This window comes from Anomaloglossus baeobatrachus, unplaced genomic scaffold (assembly GCF_048569485.1).
Source record: "Anomaloglossus baeobatrachus isolate aAnoBae1 unplaced genomic scaffold, aAnoBae1.hap1 Scaffold_3689, whole genome shotgun sequence".
In the NCBI taxonomy this organism is placed as follows: Eukaryota; Metazoa; Chordata; class Amphibia; order Anura; family Aromobatidae; genus Anomaloglossus; species Anomaloglossus baeobatrachus.
The window spans coordinates 27,266-49,724 of NW_027443037.1; the positions used below are offsets into that span (position 1 = coordinate 27,266).

The 22,459-nt window shown below is 48.8% G+C and overlaps 10 non-coding genes and 2 pseudogenes across 10 annotated transcripts; all 12 read right to left on the reverse strand.

The window, feature by feature from the left end:
* Positions 1 to 136: 136 nt before the first annotated feature.
* On the reverse strand, positions 137 to 327 carry LOC142274076 (U2 spliceosomal RNA). The gene has a single exon (XR_012738443.1). It is a non-coding gene; the product is annotated as a U2 spliceosomal RNA (small nuclear RNA).
* Positions 328 to 1,714: 1,387 nt separating this feature from the next.
* Positions 1,715 to 1,905, reverse strand: LOC142274077 (U2 spliceosomal RNA). The gene has a single exon (XR_012738444.1). It is a non-coding gene; the product is annotated as a U2 spliceosomal RNA (small nuclear RNA).
* A 1,387-nt stretch (positions 1,906 to 3,292) lies between these two features.
* Positions 3,293 to 3,483, reverse strand: LOC142274078 (U2 spliceosomal RNA). The gene has a single exon (XR_012738445.1). It is a non-coding gene; the product is annotated as a U2 spliceosomal RNA (small nuclear RNA).
* A 1,387-nt stretch (positions 3,484 to 4,870) lies between these two features.
* LOC142274080 (U2 spliceosomal RNA) lies at positions 4,871 to 5,061 on the reverse strand. The gene has a single exon (XR_012738446.1). It is a non-coding gene; the product is annotated as a U2 spliceosomal RNA (small nuclear RNA).
* Positions 5,062 to 6,448: 1,387 nt separating this feature from the next.
* On the reverse strand, positions 6,449 to 6,639 carry LOC142274081 (U2 spliceosomal RNA). Its single transcript, XR_012738447.1, has one exon. It is a non-coding gene; the product is annotated as a U2 spliceosomal RNA (small nuclear RNA).
* A 1,387-nt stretch (positions 6,640 to 8,026) lies between these two features.
* LOC142274097 (U2 spliceosomal RNA) lies at positions 8,027 to 8,231 on the reverse strand (annotated as a pseudogene).
* A 5,440-nt stretch (positions 8,232 to 13,671) lies between these two features.
* On the reverse strand, positions 13,672 to 13,761 carry LOC142274102 (U2 spliceosomal RNA; annotated as a pseudogene).
* A 1,387-nt stretch (positions 13,762 to 15,148) lies between these two features.
* On the reverse strand, positions 15,149 to 15,339 carry LOC142274082 (U2 spliceosomal RNA). The gene has a single exon (XR_012738448.1). It is a non-coding gene; the product is annotated as a U2 spliceosomal RNA (small nuclear RNA).
* Positions 15,340 to 16,726: 1,387 nt separating this feature from the next.
* Positions 16,727 to 16,917, reverse strand: LOC142274083 (U2 spliceosomal RNA). Its single transcript, XR_012738449.1, has one exon. It is a non-coding gene; the product is annotated as a U2 spliceosomal RNA (small nuclear RNA).
* A 1,387-nt stretch (positions 16,918 to 18,304) lies between these two features.
* LOC142274084 (U2 spliceosomal RNA) lies at positions 18,305 to 18,495 on the reverse strand. The gene has a single exon (XR_012738450.1). It is a non-coding gene; the product is annotated as a U2 spliceosomal RNA (small nuclear RNA).
* A 1,387-nt stretch (positions 18,496 to 19,882) lies between these two features.
* On the reverse strand, positions 19,883 to 20,073 carry LOC142274086 (U2 spliceosomal RNA). Its single transcript, XR_012738451.1, has one exon. It is a non-coding gene; the product is annotated as a U2 spliceosomal RNA (small nuclear RNA).
* Positions 20,074 to 21,460: 1,387 nt separating this feature from the next.
* On the reverse strand, positions 21,461 to 21,651 carry LOC142274087 (U2 spliceosomal RNA). The gene has a single exon (XR_012738452.1). It is a non-coding gene; the product is annotated as a U2 spliceosomal RNA (small nuclear RNA).
* Positions 21,652 to 22,459: the final 808 nt, after the last annotated feature.

Here is a 22,459-nt window from a genome sequence, read left to right on the forward strand (position 1 = left end):
AAACAAAAGGAGGAAGTGTGAAAAGTGAATGGGCCAAATTGAGGTGCATATGAAGACGTATGCTTTCTTCCAATTCATTAAATCGGGCTAATATGAATCAGGTGAATTGAGTTCTGCTTTTGGAAACTGGGTTAAGAAGGGGTGCACCGTTCCTGGAGGTACTGCAATACCAGGTCAATGCGTGGAGTGGACAGAGCAAGCTCTTTTTCCATCTCCCTGTTCTAAAAATCCATTTAATATATGGTCCCCAGATAGGGGACGTATCAGATATTAAACTGATAAGAACAGATACTACACTTGATCTTAGCCAAAAGGCCGAGAAGCGATAACCAGAATTGGTTTGGGCCTCGAGTGGCACCCTGGCCTATGCCGGACACATCTTAGGGAGAGAGAGCGAGAGGGAGACAAACCCACGCCTACACAAGACATTTTGTCACCCAAGCCAACCCTTGAAAAGGCTGCTTTGCAGAGCCAAAACAAGAAGAATGGTGCGTTTTGCAGCCGCCGCCCACTGCAATGAATCTGAATAACTCCTCCTTTAGGGCGCAAGCAACTCCCCTCCCCCTTGCAGTCTTTCCAATTCACGATACAAAAAGACGGACAGGACAGGTTGCCTGACTTTCCGTCACTGCCACCCTTTGCCATCCTTACCCGTAGAAAGCCCTTTCATCATCCCCAAACCCTAATCTTTTCCCTTTCCTTCCCAGCCCCCAAACCCTGCCCTCTGTACCTTTCTCACCACCCGCTTCCCTTCTCCTGTCATCCCCCTACCACCCGGGAAAAAAAGAGATTGCCCCCTCCTTCCACTAGCCCACCCTCCCACCCAAAGAACAACTTCTTCTGCGCAGCTTGTTTTCTAGGCAGCAGCGCTATTGTGATGTCATCGGGGGGCATTGTGACAAGCCGCCAGTGTTCCGTCTCTTCATGTTGTGCACAGTTCAAACGGAAAATACATCAACAGGCAGACTACAGAAAAGCTTACTATCAAAGGTTAGAGGGGGGCTTTCTCAGAGGGCTTTTTACAGTTTTTCTATTCCCAATTAGCCGTTTAAGTGTACTTATTGAAAGTAGTAATTCTTTCATAGGCCGCCCTTTCTTAGTATTTGACGTTCCTTATATTGCGGTATGAGGCTTCGCAGTAGGTTGCAAACATTCATCACCCATGACTGTCCCCAATTGAGCTCAGAAGCTCAATGTCTATCATGACCTCTCTTTTAGAATGTCCAAGAGCAAGCAAACTATTCCTCCAGGAGAGGGCGCCAACAGACTACTAAAGAGATCATCATTACTCAAAGAAAACCCCAAAAACCAATGCATGATAGGAATAAACAGGTAACTTTCTTTGGAGTGGAAGCGGAGAGATCGCACCAGATGCCAATTCTAGATGTTATCACACCTGTGGTCACTGCAGCAGCAGGTGAATCCACTTTGTCCAAAAGGGATCTATTCCATTCAATTGCAAATGATCTAGATAAGACAGAGAACTGCAGCACGGGGACATAGCCGAGTTGGTCAGGTTGAGTGGTGATGAGTTTGCTATTTGGATGAATAAAGAAAGTCAAAAGTGTGAAAGATAAAAAACAAAAGGAGGAAGTGTGAAAAGTGAATGGGCCAAATTGAGGTGCATATGAAGACGTATGCTTTCTTCCAATTCATTAAATCGGGCTAATATGAATCAGGTGAATTGAGTTCTGCTTTTGGAAACTGGGTTAAGAAGGGGTGCACCGTTCCTGGAGGTACTGCAATACCAGGTCAATGCGTGGAGTGGACAGAGCAAGCTCTTTTTCCATCTCCCTGTTCTAAAAATCCATTTAATATATGGTCCCCAGATAGGGGACGTATCAGATATTAAACTGATAAGAACAGATACTACACTTGATCTTAGCCAAAAGGCCGAGAAGCGATAACCAGAATTGGTTTGGGCCTCGAGTGGCACCCTGGCCTATGCCGGACACATCTTAGGGAGAGAGAGCGAGAGGGAGACAAACCCACGCCTACACAAGACATTTTGTCACCCAAGCCAACCCTTGAAAAGGCTGCTTTGCAGAGCCAAAACAAGAAGAATGGTGCGTTTTGCAGCCGCCGCCCACTGCAATGAATCTGAATAACTCCTCCTTTAGGGCGCAAGCAACTCCCCTCCCCCTTGCAGTCTTTCCAATTCACGATACAAAAAGACGGACAGGACAGGTTGCCTGACTTTCCGTCACTGCCACCCTTTGCCATCCTTACCCGTAGAAAGCCCTTTCATCATCCCCAAACCCTAATCTTTTCCCTTTCCTTCCCAGCCCCCAAACCCTGCCCTCTGTACCTTTCTCACCACCCGCTTCCCTTCTCCTGTCATCCCCCTACCACCCGGGAAAAAAAGAGATTGCCCCCTCCTTCCACTAGCCCACCCTCCCACCCAAAGAACAACTTCTTCTGCGCAGCTTGTTTTCTAGGCAGCAGCGCTATTGTGATGTCATCGGGGGGCATTGTGACAAGCCGCCAGTGTTCCGTCTCTTCATGTTGTGCACAGTTCAAACGGAAAATACATCAACAGGCAGACTACAGAAAAGCTTACTATCAAAGGTTAGAGGGGGGCTTTCTCAGAGGGCTTTTTACAGTTTTTCTATTCCCAATTAGCCGTTTAAGTGTACTTATTGAAAGTAGTAATTCTTTCATAGGCCGCCCTTTCTTAGTATTTGACGTTCCTTATATTGCGGTATGAGGCTTCGCAGTAGGTTGCAAACATTCATCACCCATGACTGTCCCCAATTGAGCTCAGAAGCTCAATGTCTATCATGACCTCTCTTTTAGAATGTCCAAGAGCAAGCAAACTATTCCTCCAGGAGAGGGCGCCAACAGACTACTAAAGAGATCATCATTACTCAAAGAAAACCCCAAAAACCAATGCATGATAGGAATAAACAGGTAACTTTCTTTGGAGTGGAAGCGGAGAGATCGCACCAGATGCCAATTCTAGATGTTATCACACCTGTGGTCACTGCAGCAGCAGGTGAATCCACTTTGTCCAAAAGGGATCTATTCCATTCAATTGCAAATGATCTAGATAAGACAGAGAACTGCAGCACGGGGACATAGCCGAGTTGGTCAGGTTGAGTGGTGATGAGTTTGCTATTTGGATGAATAAAGAAAGTCAAAAGTGTGAAAGATAAAAAACAAAAGGAGGAAGTGTGAAAAGTGAATGGGCCAAATTGAGGTGCATATGAAGACGTATGCTTTCTTCCAATTCATTAAATCGGGCTAATATGAATCAGGTGAATTGAGTTCTGCTTTTGGAAACTGGGTTAAGAAGGGGTGCACCGTTCCTGGAGGTACTGCAATACCAGGTCAATGCGTGGAGTGGACAGAGCAAGCTCTTTTTCCATCTCCCTGTTCTAAAAATCCATTTAATATATGGTCCCCAGATAGGGGACGTATCAGATATTAAACTGATAAGAACAGATACTACACTTGATCTTAGCCAAAAGGCCGAGAAGCGATAACCAGAATTGGTTTGGGCCTCGAGTGGCACCCTGGCCTATGCCGGACACATCTTAGGGAGAGAGAGCGAGAGGGAGACAAACCCACGCCTACACAAGACATTTTGTCACCCAAGCCAACCCTTGAAAAGGCTGCTTTGCAGAGCCAAAACAAGAAGAATGGTGCGTTTTGCAGCCGCCGCCCACTGCAATGAATCTGAATAACTCCTCCTTTAGGGCGCAAGCAACTCCCCTCCCCCTTGCAGTCTTTCCAATTCACGATACAAAAAGACGGACAGGACAGGTTGCCTGACTTTCCGTCACTGCCACCCTTTGCCATCCTTACCCGTAGAAAGCCCTTTCATCATCCCCAAACCCTAATCTTTTCCCTTTCCTTCCCAGCCCCCAAACCCTGCCCTCTGTACCTTTCTCACCACCCGCTTCCCTTCTCCTGTCATCCCCCTACCACCCGGGAAAAAAAGAGATTGCCCCCTCCTTCCACTAGCCCACCCTCCCACCCAAAGAACAACTTCTTCTGCGCAGCTTGTTTTCTAGGCAGCAGCGCTATTGTGATGTCATCGGGGGGCATTGTGACAAGCCGCCAGTGTTCCGTCTCTTCATGTTGTGCACAGTTCAAACGGAAAATACATCAACAGGCAGACTACAGAAAAGCTTACTATCAAAGGTTAGAGGGGGGCTTTCTCAGAGGGCTTTTTACAGTTTTTCTATTCCCAATTAGCCGTTTAAGTGTACTTATTGAAAGTAGTAATTCTTTCATAGGCCGCCCTTTCTTAGTATTTGACGTTCCTTATATTGCGGTATGAGGCTTCGCAGTAGGTTGCAAACATTCATCACCCATGACTGTCCCCAATTGAGCTCAGAAGCTCAATGTCTATCATGACCTCTCTTTTAGAATGTCCAAGAGCAAGCAAACTATTCCTCCAGGAGAGGGCGCCAACAGACTACTAAAGAGATCATCATTACTCAAAGAAAACCCCAAAAACCAATGCATGATAGGAATAAACAGGTAACTTTCTTTGGAGTGGAAGCGGAGAGATCGCACCAGATGCCAATTCTAGATGTTATCACACCTGTGGTCACTGCAGCAGCAGGTGAATCCACTTTGTCCAAAAGGGATCTATTCCATTCAATTGCAAATGATCTAGATAAGACAGAGAACTGCAGCACGGGGACATAGCCGAGTTGGTCAGGTTGAGTGGTGATGAGTTTGCTATTTGGATGAATAAAGAAAGTCAAAAGTGTGAAAGATAAAAAACAAAAGGAGGAAGTGTGAAAAGTGAATGGGCCAAATTGAGGTGCATATGAAGACGTATGCTTTCTTCCAATTCATTAAATCGGGCTAATATGAATCAGGTGAATTGAGTTCTGCTTTTGGAAACTGGGTTAAGAAGGGGTGCACCGTTCCTGGAGGTACTGCAATACCAGGTCAATGCGTGGAGTGGACAGAGCAAGCTCTTTTTCCATCTCCCTGTTCTAAAAATCCATTTAATATATGGTCCCCAGATAGGGGACGTATCAGATATTAAACTGATAAGAACAGATACTACACTTGATCTTAGCCAAAAGGCCGAGAAGCGATAACCAGAATTGGTTTGGGCCTCGAGTGGCACCCTGGCCTATGCCGGACACATCTTAGGGAGAGAGAGCGAGAGGGAGACAAACCCACGCCTACACAAGACATTTTGTCACCCAAGCCAACCCTTGAAAAGGCTGCTTTGCAGAGCCAAAACAAGAAGAATGGTGCGTTTTGCAGCCGCCGCCCACTGCAATGAATCTGAATAACTCCTCCTTTAGGGCGCAAGCAACTCCCCTCCCCCTTGCAGTCTTTCCAATTCACGATACAAAAAGACGGACAGGACAGGTTGCCTGACTTTCCGTCACTGCCACCCTTTGCCATCCTTACCCGTAGAAAGCCCTTTCATCATCCCCAAACCCTAATCTTTTCCCTTTCCTTCCCAGCCCCCAAACCCTGCCCTCTGTACCTTTCTCACCACCCGCTTCCCTTCTCCTGTCATCCCCCTACCACCCGGGAAAAAAAGAGATTGCCCCCTCCTTCCACTAGCCCACCCTCCCACCCAAAGAACAACTTCTTCTGCGCAGCTTGTTTTCTAGGCAGCAGCGCTATTGTGATGTCATCGGGGGGCATTGTGACAAGCCGCCAGTGTTCCGTCTCTTCATGTTGTGCACAGTTCAAACGGAAAATACATCAACAGGCAGACTACAGAAAAGCTTACTATCAAAGGTTAGAGGGGGGCTTTCTCAGAGGGCTTTTTACAGTTTTTCTATTCCCAATTAGCCGTTTAAGTGTACTTATTGAAAGTAGTAATTCTTTCATAGGCCGCCCTTTCTTAGTATTTGACGTTCCTTATATTGCGGTATGAGGCTTCGCAGTAGGTTGCAAACATTCATCACCCATGACTGTCCCCAATTGAGCTCAGAAGCTCAATGTCTATCATGACCTCTCTTTTAGAATGTCCAAGAGCAAGCAAACTATTCCTCCAGGAGAGGGCGCCAACAGACTACTAAAGAGATCATCATTACTCAAAGAAAACCCCAAAAACCAATGCATGATAGGAATAAACAGGTAACTTTCTTTGGAGTGGAAGCGGAGAGATCGCACCAGATGCCAATTCTAGATGTTATCACACCTGTGGTCACTGCAGCAGCAGGTGAATCCACTTTGTCCAAAAGGGATCTATTCCATTCAATTGCAAATGATCTAGATAAGACAGAGAACTGCAGCACGGGGACATAGCCGAGTTGGTCAGGTTGAGTGGTGATGAGTTTGCTATTTGGATGAATAAAGAAAGTCAAAAGTGTGAAAGATAAAAAACAAAAGGAGGAAGTGTGAAAAGTGAATGGGCCAAATTGAGGTGCATATGAAGACGTATGCTTTCTTCCAATTCATTAAATCGGGCTAATATGAATCAGGTGAATTGAGTTCTGCTTTTGGAAACTGGGTTAAGAAGGGGTGCACCGTTCCTGGAGGTACTGCAATACCAGGTCAATGCGTGGAGTGGACAGAGCAAGCTCTTTTTCCATCTCCCTGTTCTAAAAATCCATTTAATATATGGTCCCCAGATAGGGGACGTATCAGATATTAAACTGATAAGAACAGATACTACACTTGATCTTAGCCAAAAGGCCGAGAAGCGATAACCAGAATTGGTTTGGGCCTCGAGTGGCACCCTGGCCTATGCCGGACACATCTTAGGGAGAGAGAGCGAGAGGGAGACAAACCCACGCCTACACAAGACATTTTGTCACCCAAGCCAACCCTTGAAAAGGCTGCTTTGCAGAGCCAAAACAAGAAGAATGGTGCGTTTTGCAGCCGCCGCCCACTGCAATGAATCTGAATAACTCCTCCTTTAGGGCGCAAGCAACTCCCCTCCCCCTTGCAGTCTTTCCAATTCACGATACAAAAAGACGGACAGGACAGGTTGCCTGACTTTCCGTCACTGCCACCCTTTGCCATCCTTACCCGTAGAAAGCCCTTTCATCATCCCCAAACCCTAATCTTTTCCCTTTCCTTCCCAGCCCCCAAACCCTGCCCTCTGTACCTTTCTCACCACCCGCTTCCCTTCTCCTGTCATCCCCCTACCACCCGGGAAAAAAAGAGATTGCCCCCTCCTTCCACTAGCCCACCCTCCCACCCAAAGAACAACTTCTTCTGCGCAGCTTGTTTTCTAGGCAGCAGCGCTATTGTGATGTCATCGGGGGGCATTGTGACAAGCCGCCAGTGTTCCGTCTCTTCATGTTGTGCACAGTTCAAACGGAAAATACATCAACAGGCAGACTACAGAAAAGCTTACTATCAAAGGTTAGAGGGGGGCTTTCTCAGAGGGCTTTTTACAGTTTTTCTATTCCCAATTAGCCGTTTAAGTGTACTTATTGAAAGTAGTAATTCTTTCATAGGCCGCCCTTTCTTAGTATTTGACGTTCCTTATATTGCGGTATGAGGCTTCGCAGTAGGTTGCAAACATTCATCACCCATGACTGTCCCCAATTGAGCTCAGAAGCTCAATGTCTATCATGACCTCTCTTTTAGAATGTCCAAGAGCAAGCAAACTATTCCTCCAGGAGAGGGCGCCAACAGACTACTAAAGAGATCATCATTACTCAAAGAAAACCCCAAAAACCAATGCATGATAGGAATAAACAGGTAACTTTCTTTGGAGTGGAAGCGGAGAGATCGCACCAGATGCCAATTCTAGATGTTATCACACCTGTGGTCACTGCAGCAGCAGGTGAATCCACTTTGTCCAAAAGGGATCTATTCCATTCAATTGCAAATGATCTAGATAAGACAGAGAACTGCAGCACGGGGACATAGCCGAGTTGGTCAGGTTGAGTGGTGATGAGTTTGCTATTTGGATGAATAAAGAAAGTCAAAAGTGTGAAAGATAAAAAACAAAAGGAGGAAGTGTGAAAAGTGAATGGGCCAAATTGAGGTGCATATGAAGACGTATGCTTTCTTCCAATTCATTAAATCGGGCTAATATGAATCAGGTGAATTGAGTTCTGCTTTTGGAAACTGGGTTAAGAAGGGGTGCACCGTTCCTGGAGGTACTGCAATACCAGGTCAATGCGTGGAGTGGACAGAGCAAGCTCTTTTTCCATCTCCCTGTTCTAAAAATCCATTTAATATATGGTCCCCAGATAGGGGACGTATCAGATATTAAACTGATAAGAACAGATTTTTTGATTTAACAGCATCTTTATTATCATGCACTACTCACAAAAAGGTAACAAACCGTGTACGGTGCCGCAGCCCCGTACACACAGAAATATACAATCCTTCTTACATAGCCATAGAGTACGACGCACTAAACTATACATCACGCTCCTATGCTTATCCATAACACTCAAGCTGAAAGAAAAAGTTAGACAATAAATAACGACGAACCGGCGATTGGGGGATGGGGGTAGGGGAAAAGGGGGATAGGGTGGGGAAATCACAGGCCCGAAGCTTTATTGAAAGACGCACATAACGGGAAAAGGAGGGAGGGGGCATGGAAGAGGTCTAAACCTCCTCCTCGGCGCTGTCGTCCGGACTGTCCATGATGGAATAGTCTCTGAGCAGGCTGTGGATCAGCCTGCGGCAATCCTGGATAGACATCCTCTCCCTCTTCAAGATGAGCCGGTTCCTGGCGACCCAAATAGCGTCCTTAAAGCAGTTCATAAGGCGCCAAGCCTCCTGGATGGCTCCAACGGTGTGAGTCCCAGGGAAGAGTCCATAAAGTACGGAATGGTACGATAGGCTCCCTCTGGGGACGGAGTTCCTCAGGTCATCCTCCAGGGCAACCAACAGGCGCTGTGCGAAACGGCAGTCCCAAAAGGCGTGCAGCGATGTTTCCTCCACGAAGGGGCACCTTGGGCAGTACCGGGTTTTGCACAGGTTCCGGGCGTGCATGAATGACCGGACGGGCAGTCCGCCCTGTATCGCCATCCATGACAAGTCCTTGTGCCCGTTGGTCAATCCAGCCGATGACACGTTTGTCCAAACAGTCTCCAGTGTGTCGTGATGAAGTCCTGGAATGTTCTCCATTTCGTCCTTGGCTCTGATGAGTTTGTGGATAGTCTTTGGCTTCCACAAATCAGGCTTGAGTCCCTCCAGTTGGTGTTCCCTCACAAACCGAACCACGTCTCCGTAGAACCATGGCGCCGTCCAGTTGTAGGGGAAGGAGCTGTCCCACTTGTCCCAGCCTAACCGTCTCCAAAGGGGGAGCAGGAAGAAGCGAGACATGGACCCACCCGCGGAACCTCTCTTGACTCGCAGAGTTCGGCGAACGCAGTCACATACGAAGGAGGATCGCAGGAGGGTGGGGATATCGGGTACGCCCTTCCCACCCTTGCGAGGATCCTTGTACATGATGCTCCGCTTTACTCTGTCCATCTTGGATCCCCAGACAAAACGAAACACCGTCCTGGTAATGGCCCTGCACACGGTGGCAAGGGGGGGCCAGGCCTGGGCCGTGTACTGCAGCACGGGCAGTACCTCGTTACGCAGGACCAGTGCTTTGCCCTCACAGGTGAGGCGTCTGAGGCTCCACAGACCGATCCGTTGGGTGATCTTGGTCAAGCGTTCCTCCCAGGACTTGAGGGCTGCTCCTTCCTTCCCGAACCAGACTCCAAGAACCTTGATGAAATCCGGCTGGATGCTGAAAGGGAAGGGGGCGGAAGAGGCCGGCTGCCAGTCCCCGAAGAGCATGGCTTCCGACTTCCCGCAGTTGACTTTGGCTCCCGAAGCCCGTCCGAAGGTCTCACAGGTCTGGACGAGGGTGTCGACTGAGCGCCGGTCCGCGCAGAAGACGGTCACGTCGTCCATGTAGAGCGAGCACTTGACCTCGAAGCGTTCTGGTCCTGGTGCGGTGATCCCTCTGATCTCTCCATTCCGCCGGATAGCCTCTGCAAAGAGTTCTATAACACAAACAAAAAGAAGAGGTGACAGAGGACAGCCTTGTCTGACCCCTGAGAGGACCGGGAAGGGGTCAGTCTTCCAGCCGTTTACCAACACCGAGCTGTGAATATCAAAATACATTAGTTGGACATACAAGCAAAACATGTTACCCAAACCTAACCTGTGCAGAGCTTTGCCCAGGAACTCATGGGAAACACGGTCGAAGGCCTTTTCCTGATCCAACGAGATCAGGGCTGCGTGCACCCGGCGGGCTTTGATGTACTCGACCGTGTCCCGCATGAGAGCCAGGCTGTCTGCGATGCGACGTCCGGGGATGCCGCAGGTCTGATCCGGGTGGATGATCCGTCCGATAACAGTCTTCAATCTCGTTGCCATCGTCTTGGCCAGGATCTTGTAGTCGACGTTCAGAAGGGTGATGGGACGCCAATTCTTCAGGTCGCACCTCTCTCCTTTACGCTTGTACAGGATCGTGACCATTCCTTCCCTCAGAGATGGAGGCATTCTGCCCTCCACCACCATCTCCTCATACAGCCCTAACAGGTCCGGACAGATTAGGTCTCCCAGCGCTACATAGAGCTCTGCTGGGAGGCCGTCACTGCCCGGTGTCCTGCCAGAACTAAAGGATTTGGCGGCCGAGAGCAGCTCGTCCACCGTCAGAGGAACATCCATGGCCGCCGCGTCTGCAGGGTCAAGATGGTTAGTGATACCTGACAGGAACTTATCGGCGGCCTCGTGGTCAGTAGCCTTGCGGGCGTAGAGTTCGCTGTAGAAGTCGCTGACGACCTTCATCACGTTCTCTTTCCCGCGTCGCATGCTTCCACTCTCGTCTCGTAGTTCATTCATGGGCGTGTGACCGGCGTGGAGTTTCCTGAAAAAGAACGAGTTACATTTCTCACCCTTCTCCAGGTTCTCCACTTTGGAACGGAAGACAATTCGCTCGGACTCCTCCTCGAAGTGCCTTTTCAGGCTCCTCTTAGTCTCCTCCAGCTCCTCTCTCACGTCCCAGCCGCATCGAAGAAGGTCCTGCAGGGAACGCAGCTCACGCTGGAGTCTCCTGAAGTCCCTCCTCTTCAGACCCGCCTGTTGTTGACTCTTTGCCTGAAAGAAGAAACGGAACTCGAGTTTAACGTATTCCCACCAGTCAGAAACAGACTGGAAGCCCGCCTTGTAGGCCCGCCACGTGGAGTAGGCAGCTCTAAGCTCCTCCAGAATCTCACCCTTTTCCAGCAGAGAGCAGTTCAGCTTCCAGGAGCCCGGGCCAATGGGGAAGCCATGGCCCAGCACACCTTGAAAGTGAATGGCTCTGTGGTCAGAGAAGAAGCAGGGGACCATCGAGTGCCCACTCCGCCCAACCGCCCGAGAGGTAAACACAAAGTCAATCCTGGAACGCAGCGAGCCATCGGATCGGCACCATGAATAGTTCACGGATCCGTGTCCGATGGAGCCAACAACGTCCACAAGAGAGGCTTCGGTCACCATCTCAATGAGCAGTTTGGATGTGACGTCCAACTTGGCAGCCGTTCCAGAACTGCGTCCATCCTCCTCAATCGGGCAGTTGAAATCCCCGGCCATCACTACCGTCCTGGCGGTAGCGAGCTGAGGGCGCAGGGCTTGGAGGAGCTCCAGTCGATCGCTCTTCACAGGAGAAGCATACACATTGATGAACCTGACAGGTTCTCCCGCCCAGGTGCCATCCACGAGCAGTAACCTGCCGCAGACGATTTCCTGAACAGAGTCCAATGTGAAGGCGCTTCCCCTGATCAGCACGGCGACCCCCGCGGACCTACAGTCGCCTCCGCCGGACCAGTAGGATGGGCCATGGGTCCACTCCCTGGCCAGATGGTTGAAGGACCTAGAGGAGGGAAGGGAGCATTCCTGCAGGAAAAATACATCACTAGACTGAGTGTTAAGGAACGCAAAAATTGTCTGACGTCGGAACTTGCCTCTGATGCTCCTAACATTAATGGAAAAGATGTTAATGTTAGCAGTCATTGGAGGAAAGAGAAAGTTAGCGCAGGCGGTGTGCCTTAGTTACCACTCCGGTCGGGCGGTTCTTCCTCTTTGGCACCTGCTGGTAAGGGTATCTCCAGCAGACCCTCTTCTTCTAGCTGATCGAGCAGGGATGGTGCCTCAGTGGCTTCCGACTCCTCCATTTCTTCTTCGGCCACAAGGGACTCCACCATCTGCTCCAACACGTCCGGTTCTGGGAGGAGGCCATCCTCCTCTTCCTGGGGTGGATTGGGATCCACAATGAACAGCTTGGAAGGTTCTGCGACAGGACTATCTTCCACCTTCCTTTTCCTTTGGCCTGTACCTGAGGAGACAAGAGCTGGAAAATCCTCCTCGGTGAAAAGTGCAAGAGTGCTGAGGTCCTCTGCTCTCATGGTCTGGGGAGGGAGAGTGGGCTTTGGGGGGGGGGTGAGGAGACCAACTGAGGAGTAGGGAAATGAGGTGGAGGTAGTGGAATCCTCAGTAGGGTTGGCCGGGGGGGGAGGGGTTTGGACAGGGGTGACAGGGGGGGGGACCAGGGAGGGGGCAACAGTTTTCTTACCCTTTTTCCTGGACTCCGTGGCTGCTGGGGCATCGGCTGGAGCCACGGTCGCCGGGTTCTTGGCCGCCTTGTCCTTGGCCTCTGTGGCCTTGGTCGTAGCTGCCTTGGTCGACGAAGCTGTGACTACCCGATACTGGGTCACCGCGGCAACCCTTGCCCAGGATTTCTCCCGCTGTGGGCAGTCCTTGTAAAGGTGGTCCGCCTGTCCACATAGGTTGCAAGTCTTCTTCTTTGGGCAGTCCTTGGAGCTGTGTCCCGTCACCCGGCAAACCCTGCAGGCGTCCTCCTTGCAGGTCTTCATCGAATGCCCTTTCCCGCCACATTTCCTGCAGTTGTGTGGCATGTCCGGGTAGTAGATGAGACCAAAGGAGTTTCCCAGAGAGAATGTCGGGGGCAGGTGCTGGAGACCATCCTCGGATGCTGGTTCCCTGTAGAGTCGAACGGTTGCTGACCACTTACCCGTCCAGAATCCGTTGCCGTTAAGGATGTGGGATGGCTCCCTCACCACTGTGCAGAGACGTCCCAGGAACGTGGAGATGTCTCTTCCTGGGGTGTGCGGGTTCCGCATGGAGACCGTGATCCTCTTCTCATCCCTCTGTATAGGACAGGATCCTAAAAAAGAATGAAAAGGGGAGTCCGGCATCGCTGCGTTCATCGCCTCCCAGTATCTCCTGCAGGCATTCACCGTGGCAAAGGTTACCAGAAAAATGCCAGTCATGAAGGTCTGGACACTCAGGGTTTCCGCCCTGGAGAAGCCCTGATCCAGAATCATCTTCTTGCAGAACACGTCGCTGGACATGTCCGGCAACCTACCATCCACCGCCTTTAGCTTCAGGGCGACCGTCTGCCGCATCCAAGGCTCCAGGGTTGGAGCCTTTTCCGGCGGCGTCCGGGCTCCCTCCGGCTGGCTGGCGTCGGAGGTAGGGGCCTCTTGGGCCGAAGAAGCCTCTGGATGAGCCTTCCTGGAGGTCCCTGGGTCCTGAGCCTTCTTGGCTGCCTTCTCTGGCTTGCTTGCCATGGCTGGTTCCTGCTTGAGTTCCCGGAGCTGGATCTTGGATTCTTCTCCGGGTGTCTTCTCCCGCTGTGTTCCTCCTCGAAGTTCCTCTGGTCTCCCCAAGTCTTCTCCGAGCCTTCGTCTTCTTGCTTCTTTCTGCCAAGCTCTTCTTCCGTCCGATCTCCCTCTTCCGGTCTCGGCTGGGCTTCGGAGCTCGTCTCCCTGATCGTATCTCGTCAAGTGTAGCTAGCTCAGTTTGTTCTGATAAGAACAGATACTACACTTGATCTTAGCCAAAAGGCCGAGAAGCGATAACCAGAATTGGTTTGGGCCTCGAGTGGCACCCTGGCCTATGCCGGACACATCTTAGGGAGAGAGAGCGAGAGGGAGACAAACCCACGCCTACACAAGACATTTTGTCACCCAAGCCAACCCTTGAAAAGGCTGCTTTGCAGAGCCAAAACAAGAAGAATGGTGCGTTTTGCAGCCGCCGCCCACTGCAATGAATCTGAATAACTCCTCCTTTAGGGCGCAAGCAACTCCCCTCCCCCTTGCAGTCTTTCCAATTCACGATACAAAAAGACGGACAGGACAGGTTGCCTGACTTTCCGTCACTGCCACCCTTTGCCATCCTTACCCGTAGAAAGCCCTTTCATCATCCCCAAACCCTAATCTTTTCCCTTTCCTTCCCAGCCCCCAAACCCTGCCCTCTGTACCTTTCTCACCACCCGCTTCCCTTCTCCTGTCATCCCCCTACCACCCGGGAAAAAAAGAGATTGCCCCCTCCTTCCACTAGCCCACCCTCCCACCCAAAGAACAACTTCTTCTGCGCAGCTTGTTTTCTAGGCAGCAGCGCTATTGTGATGTCATCGGGGGGCATTGTGACAAGCCGCCAGTGTTCCGTCTCTTCATGTTGTGCACAGTTCAAACGGAAAATACATCAACAGGCAGACTACAGAAAAGCTTACTATCAAAGGTTAGAGGGGGGCTTTCTCAGAGGGCTTTTTACAGTTTTTCTATTCCCAATTAGCCGTTTAAGTGTACTTATTGAAAGTAGTAATTCTTTCATAGGCCGCCCTTTCTTAGTATTTGACGTTCCTTATATTGCGGTATGAGGCTTCGCAGTAGGTTGCAAACATTCATCACCCATGACTGTCCCCAATTGAGCTCAGAAGCTCAATGTCTATCATGACCTCTCTTTTAGAATGTCCAAGAGCAAGCAAACTATTCCTCCAGGAGAGGGCGCCAACAGACTACTAAAGAGATCATCATTACTCAAAGAAAACCCCAAAAACCAATGCATGATAGGAATAAACAGGTAACTTTCTTTGGAGTGGAAGCGGAGAGATCGCACCAGATGCCAATTCTAGATGTTATCACACCTGTGGTCACTGCAGCAGCAGGTGAATCCACTTTGTCCAAAAGGGATCTATTCCATTCAATTGCAAATGATCTAGATAAGACAGAGAACTGCAGCACGGGGACATAGCCGAGTTGGTCAGGTTGAGTGGTGATGAGTTTGCTATTTGGATGAATAAAGAAAGTCAAAAGTGTGAAAGATAAAAAACAAAAGGAGGAAGTGTGAAAAGTGAATGGGCCAAATTGAGGTGCATATGAAGACGTATGCTTTCTTCCAATTCATTAAATCGGGCTAATATGAATCAGGTGAATTGAGTTCTGCTTTTGGAAACTGGGTTAAGAAGGGGTGCACCGTTCCTGGAGGTACTGCAATACCAGGTCAATGCGTGGAGTGGACAGAGCAAGCTCTTTTTCCATCTCCCTGTTCTAAAAATCCATTTAATATATGGTCCCCAGATAGGGGACGTATCAGATATTAAACTGATAAGAACAGATACTACACTTGATCTTAGCCAAAAGGCCGAGAAGCGATAACCAGAATTGGTTTGGGCCTCGAGTGGCACCCTGGCCTATGCCGGACACATCTTAGGGAGAGAGAGCGAGAGGGAGACAAACCCACGCCTACACAAGACATTTTGTCACCCAAGCCAACCCTTGAAAAGGCTGCTTTGCAGAGCCAAAACAAGAAGAATGGTGCGTTTTGCAGCCGCCGCCCACTGCAATGAATCTGAATAACTCCTCCTTTAGGGCGCAAGCAACTCCCCTCCCCCTTGCAGTCTTTCCAATTCACGATACAAAAAGACGGACAGGACAGGTTGCCTGACTTTCCGTCACTGCCACCCTTTGCCATCCTTACCCGTAGAAAGCCCTTTCATCATCCCCAAACCCTAATCTTTTCCCTTTCCTTCCCAGCCCCCAAACCCTGCCCTCTGTACCTTTCTCACCACCCGCTTCCCTTCTCCTGTCATCCCCCTACCACCCGGGAAAAAAAGAGATTGCCCCCTCCTTCCACTAGCCCACCCTCCCACCCAAAGAACAACTTCTTCTGCGCAGCTTGTTTTCTAGGCAGCAGCGCTATTGTGATGTCATCGGGGGGCATTGTGACAAGCCGCCAGTGTTCCGTCTCTTCATGTTGTGCACAGTTCAAACGGAAAATACATCAACAGGCAGACTACAGAAAAGCTTACTATCAAAGGTTAGAGGGGGGCTTTCTCAGAGGGCTTTTTACAGTTTTTCTATTCCCAATTAGCCGTTTAAGTGTACTTATTGAAAGTAGTAATTCTTTCATAGGCCGCCCTTTCTTAGTATTTGACGTTCCTTATATTGCGGTATGAGGCTTCGCAGTAGGTTGCAAACATTCATCACCCATGACTGTCCCCAATTGAGCTCAGAAGCTCAATGTCTATCATGACCTCTCTTTTAGAATGTCCAAGAGCAAGCAAACTATTCCTCCAGGAGAGGGCGCCAACAGACTACTAAAGAGATCATCATTACTCAAAGAAAACCCCAAAAACCAATGCATGATAGGAATAAACAGGTAACTTTCTTTGGAGTGGAAGCGGAGAGATCGCACCAGATGCCAATTCTAGATGTTATCACACCTGTGGTCACTGCAGCAGCAGGTGAATCCACTTTGTCCAAAAGGGATCTATTCCATTCAATTGCAAATGATCTAGATAAGACAGAGAACTGCAGCACGGGGACATAGCCGAGTTGGTCAGGTTGAGTGGTGATGAGTTTGCTATTTGGATGAATAAAGAAAGTCAAAAGTGTGAAAGATAAAAAACAAAAGGAGGAAGTGTGAAAAGTGAATGGGCCAAATTGAGGTGCATATGAAGACGTATGCTTTCTTCCAATTCATTAAATCGGGCTAATATGAATCAGGTGAATTGAGTTCTGCTTTTGGAAACTGGGTTAAGAAGGGGTGCACCGTTCCTGGAGGTACTGCAATACCAGGTCAATGCGTGGAGTGGACAGAGCAAGCTCTTTTTCCATCTCCCTGTTCTAAAAATCCATTTAATATATGGTCCCCAGATAGGGGACGTATCAGATATTAAACTGATAAGAACAGATACTACACTTGATCTTAGCCAAAAGGCCGAGAAGCGATAACCAGAATTGGTTTGGGCCTCGAGTGGCACCCTGGCCTATGCCGGACACATCTTAGGGAGAGAGAGCGAGAGGGAGACAAACCCACGCCTACACAAGACATTTTGTCACCCAAGCCAACCCTTGAAAAGGCTGCTTTGCAGAGCCAAAACAAGAAGAATGGTGCGTTTTGCAGCCGCCGCCCACTGCAATGAATCTGAATAACTCCTCCTTTAGGGCGCAAGCAACTCCCCTCCCCCTTGCAGTCTTTCCAATTCACGATACAAAAAGACGGACAGGACAGGTTGCCTGACTTTCCGTCACTGCCACCCTTTGCCATCCTTACCCGTAGAAAGCCCTTTCATCATCCCCAAACCCTAATCTTTTCCCTTTCCTTCCCAGCCCCCAAACCCTGCCCTCTGTACCTTTCTCACCACCCGCTTCCCTTCTCCTGTCATCCCCCTACCACCCGGGAAAAAAAGAGATTGCCCCCTCCTTCCACTAGCCCACCCTCCCACCCAAAGAACAACTTCTTCTGCGCAGCTTGTTTTCTAGGCAGCAGCGCTATTGTGATGTCATCGGGGGGCATTGTGACAAGCCGCCAGTGTTCCGTCTCTTCATGTTGTGCACAGTTCAAACGGAAAATACATCAACAGGCAGACTACAGAAAAGCTTACTATCAAAGGTTAGAGGGGGGCTTTCTCAGAGGGCTTTTTACAGTTTTTCTATTCCCAATTAGCCGTTTAAGTGTACTTATTGAAAGTAGTAATTCTTTCATAGGCCGCCCTTTCTTAGTATTTGACGTTCCTTATATTGCGGTATGAGGCTTCGCAGTAGGTTGCAAACATTCATCACCCATGACTGTCCCCAATTGAGCTCAGAAGCTCAATGTCTATCATGACCTCTCTTTTAGAATGTCCAAGAGCAAGCAAACTATTCCTCCAGGAGAGGGCGCCAACAGACTACTAAAGAGATCATCATTACTCAAAGAAAACCCCAAAAACCAATGCATGATAGGAATAAACAGGTAACTTTCTTTGGAGTGGAAGCGGAGAGATCGCACCAGATGCCAATTCTAGATGTTATCACACCTGTGGTCACTGCAGCAGCAGGTGAATCCACTTTGTCCAAAAGGGATCTATTCCATTCAATTGCAAATGATCTAGATAAGACAGAGAACTGCAGCACGGGGACATAGCCGAGTTGGTCAGGTTGAGTGGTGATGAGTTTGCTATTTGGATGAATAAAGAAAGTCAAAAGTGTGAAAGATAAAAAACAAAAGGAGGAAGTGTGAAAAGTGAATGGGCCAAATTGAGGTGCATATGAAGACGTATGCTTTCTTCCAATTCATTAAATCGGGCTAATATGAATCAGGTGAATTGAGTTCTGCTTTTGGAAACTGGGTTAAGAAGGGGTGCACCGTTCCTGGAGGTACTGCAATACCAGGTCAATGCGTGGAGTGGACAGAGCAAGCTCTTTTTCCATCTCCCTGTTCTAAAAATCCATTTAATATATGGTCCCCAGATAGGGGACGTATCAGATATTAAACTGATAAGAACAGATACTACACTTGATCTTAGCCAAAAGGCCGAGAAGCGATAACCAGAATTGGTTTGGGCCTCGAGTGGCACCCTGGCCTATGCCGGACACATCTTAGGGAGAGAGAGCGAGAGGGAGACAAACCCACGCCTACACAAGACATTTTGTCACCCAAGCCAACCCTTGAAAAGGCTGCTTTGCAGAGCCAAAACAAGAAGAATGGTGCGTTTTGCAGCCGCCGCCCACTGCAATGAATCTGAATAACTCCTCCTTTAGGGCGCAAGCAACTCCCCTCCCCCTTGCAGTCTTTCCAATTCACGATACAAAAAGACGGACAGGACAGGTTGCCTGACTTTCCGTCACTGCCACCCTTTGCCATCCTTACCCGTAGAAAGCCCTTTCATCATCCCCAAACCCTAATCTTTTCCCTTTCCTTCCCAGCCCCCAAACCCTGCCCTCTGTACCTTTCTCACCACCCGCTTCCCTTCTCCTGTCATCCCCCTACCACCCGGGAAAAAAAGAGATTGCCCCCTCCTTCCACTAGCCCACCCTCCCACCCAAAGAACAACTTCTTCTGCGCAGCTTGTTTTCTAGGCAGCAGCGCTATTGTGATGTCATCGGGGGGCATTGTGACAAGCCGCCAGTGTTCCGTCTCTTCATGTTGTGCACAGTTCAAACGGAAAATACATCAACAGGCAGACTACAGAAAAGCTTACTATCAAAGGTTAGAGGGGGGCTTTCTCAGAGGGCTTTTTACAGTTTTTCTATTCCCAATTAGCCGTTTAAGTGTACTTATTGAAAGTAGTAATTCTTTCATAGGCCGCCCTTTCTTAGTATTTGACGTTCCTTATATTGCGGTATGAGGCTTCGCAGTAGGTTGCAAACATTCATCACCCATGACTGTCCCCAATTGAGCTCAGAAGCTCAATGTCTATCATGACCTCTCTTTTAGAATGTCCAAGAGCAAGCAAACTATTCCTCCAGGAGAGGGCGCCAACAGACTACTAAAGAGATCATCATTACTCAAAGAAAACCCCAAAAACCAATGCATGATAGGAATAAACAGGTAACTTTCTTTGGAGTGGAAGCGGAGAGATCGCACCAGATGCCAATTCTAGATGTTATCACACCTGTGGTCACTGCAGCAGCAGGTGAATCCACTTTGTCCAAAAGGGATCTATTCCATTCAATTGCAAATGATCTAGATAAGACAGAGAACTGCAGCACGGGGACATAGCCGAGTTGGTCAGGTTGAGTGGTGATGAGTTTGCTATTTGGATGAATAAAGAAAGTCAAAAGTGTGAAAGATAAAAAACAAAAGGAGGAAGTGTGAAAAGTGAATGGGCCAAATTGAGGTGCATATGAAGACGTATGCTTTCTTCCAATTCATTAAATCGGGCTAATATGAATCAGGTGAATTGAGTTCTGCTTTTGGAAACTGGGTTAAGAAGGGGTGCACCGTTCCTGGAGGTACTGCAATACCAGGTCAATGCGTGGAGTGGACAGAGCAAGCTCTTTTTCCATCTCCCTGTTCTAAAAATCCATTTAATATATGGTCCCCAGATAGGGGACGTATCAGATATTAAACTGATAAGAACAGATACTACACTTGATCTTAGCCAAAAGGCCGAGAAGCGATAACCAGAATTGGTTTGGGCCTCGAGTGGCACCCTGGCCTATGCCGGACACATCTTAGGGAGAGAGAGCGAGAGGGAGACAAACCCACGCCTACACAAGACATTTTGTCACCCAAGCCAACCCTTGAAAAGGCTGCTTTGCAGAGCCAAAACAAGAAGAATGGTGCGTTTTGCAGCCGCCGCCCACTGCAATGAATCTGAATAACTCCTCCTTTAGGGCGCAAGCAACTCCCCTCCCCCTTGCAGTCTTTCCAATTCACGATACAAAAAGACGGACAGGACAGGTTGCCTGACTTTCCGTCACTGCCACCCTTTGCCATCCTTACCCGTAGAAAGCCCTTTCATCATCCCCAAACCCTAATCTTTTCCCTTTCCTTCCCAGCCCCCAAACCCTGCCCTCTGTACCTTTCTCACCACCCGCTTCCCTTCTCCTGTCATCCCCCTACCACCCGGGAAAAAAAGAGATTGCCCCCTCCTTCCACTAGCCCACCCTCCCACCCAAAGAACAACTTCTTCTGCGCAGCTTGTTTTCTAGGCAGCAGCGCTATTGTGATGTCATCGGGGGGCATTGTGACAAGCCGCCAGTGTTCCGTCTCTTCATGTTGTGCACAGTTCAAACGGAAAATACATCAACAGGCAGACTACAGAAAAGCTTACTATCAAAGGTTAGAGGGGGGCTTTCTCAGAGGGCTTTTTACAGTTTTTCTATTCCCAATTAGCCGTTTAAGTGTACTTATTGAAAGTAGTAATTCTTTCATAGGCCGCCCTTTCTTAGTATTTGACGTTCCTTATATTGCGGTATGAGGCTTCGCAGTAGGTTGCAAACATTCATCACCCATGACTGTCCCCAATTGAGCTCAGAAGCTCAATGTCTATCATGACCTCTCTTTTAGAATGTCCAAGAGCAAGCAAACTATTCCTCCAGGAGAGGGCGCCAACAGACTACTAAAGAGATCATCATTACTCAAAGAAAACCCCAAAAACCAATGCATGATAGGAATAAACAGGTAACTTTCTTTGGAGTGGAAGCGGAGAGATCGCACCAGATGCCAATTCTAGATGTTATCACACCTGTGGTCACTGCAGCAGCAGGTGAATCCACTTTGTCCAAAAGGGATCTATTCCATTCAATTGCAAATGATCTAGATAAGACAGAGAACTGCAGCACGGGGACATAGCCGAGTTGGTCAGGTTGAGTGGTGATGAGTTTGCTATTTGGATGAATAAAGAAAGTCAAAAGTGTGAAAGATAAAAAACAAAAGGAGGAAGTGTGAAAAGTGAATGGGCCAAATTGAGGTGCATATGAAGACGTATGCTTTCTTCCAATTCATTAAATCGGGCTAATATGAATCAGGTGAATTGAGTTCTGCTTTTGGAAACTGGGTTAAGAAGGGGTGCACCGTTCCTGGAGGTACTGCAATACCAGGTCAATGCGTGGAGTGGACAGAGCAAGCTCTTTTTCCATCTCCCTGTTCTAAAAATCCATTTAATATATGGTCCCCAGATAGGGGACGTATCAGATATTAAACTGATAAGAACAGATACTACACTTGATCTTAGCCAAAAGGCCGAGAAGCGATAACCAGAATTGGTTTGGGCCTCGAGTGGCACCCTGGCCTATGCCGGACACATCTTAGGGAGAGAGAGCGAGAGGGAGACAAACCCACGCCTACACAAGACATTTTGTCACCCAAGCCAACCCTTGAAAAGGCTGCTTTGCAGAGCCAAAACAAGAAGAATGGTGCGTTTTGCAGCCGCCGCCCACTGCAATGAATCTGAATAACTCCTCCTTTAGGGCGCAAGCAACTCCCCTCCCCCTTGCAGTCTTTCCAATTCACGATACAAAAAGACGGACAGGACAGGTTGCCTGACTTTCCGTCACTGCCACCCTTTGCCATCCTTACCCGTAGAAAGCCCTTTCATCATCCCCAAACCCTAATCTTTTCCCTTTCCTTCCCAGCCCCCAAACCCTGCCCTCTGTACCTTTCTCACCACCCGCTTCCCTTCTCCTGTCATCCCCCTACCACCCGGGAAAAAAAGAGATTGCCCCCTCCTTCCACTAGCCCACCCTCCCACCCAAAGAACAACTTCTTCTGCGCAGCTTGTTTTCTAGGCAGCAGCGCTATTGTGATGTCATCGGGGGGCATTGTGACAAGCCGCCAGTGTTCCGTCTCTTCATGTTGTGCACAGTTCAAACGGAAAATACATCAACAGGCAGACTACAGAAAAGCTTACTATCAAAGGTTAGAGGGGGGCTTTCTCAGAGGGCTTTTTACAGTTTTTCTATTCCCAATTAGCCGTTTAAGTGTACTTATTGAAAGTAGTAATTCTTTCATAGGCCGCCCTTTCTTAGTATTTGACGTTCCTTATATTGCGGTATGAGGCTTC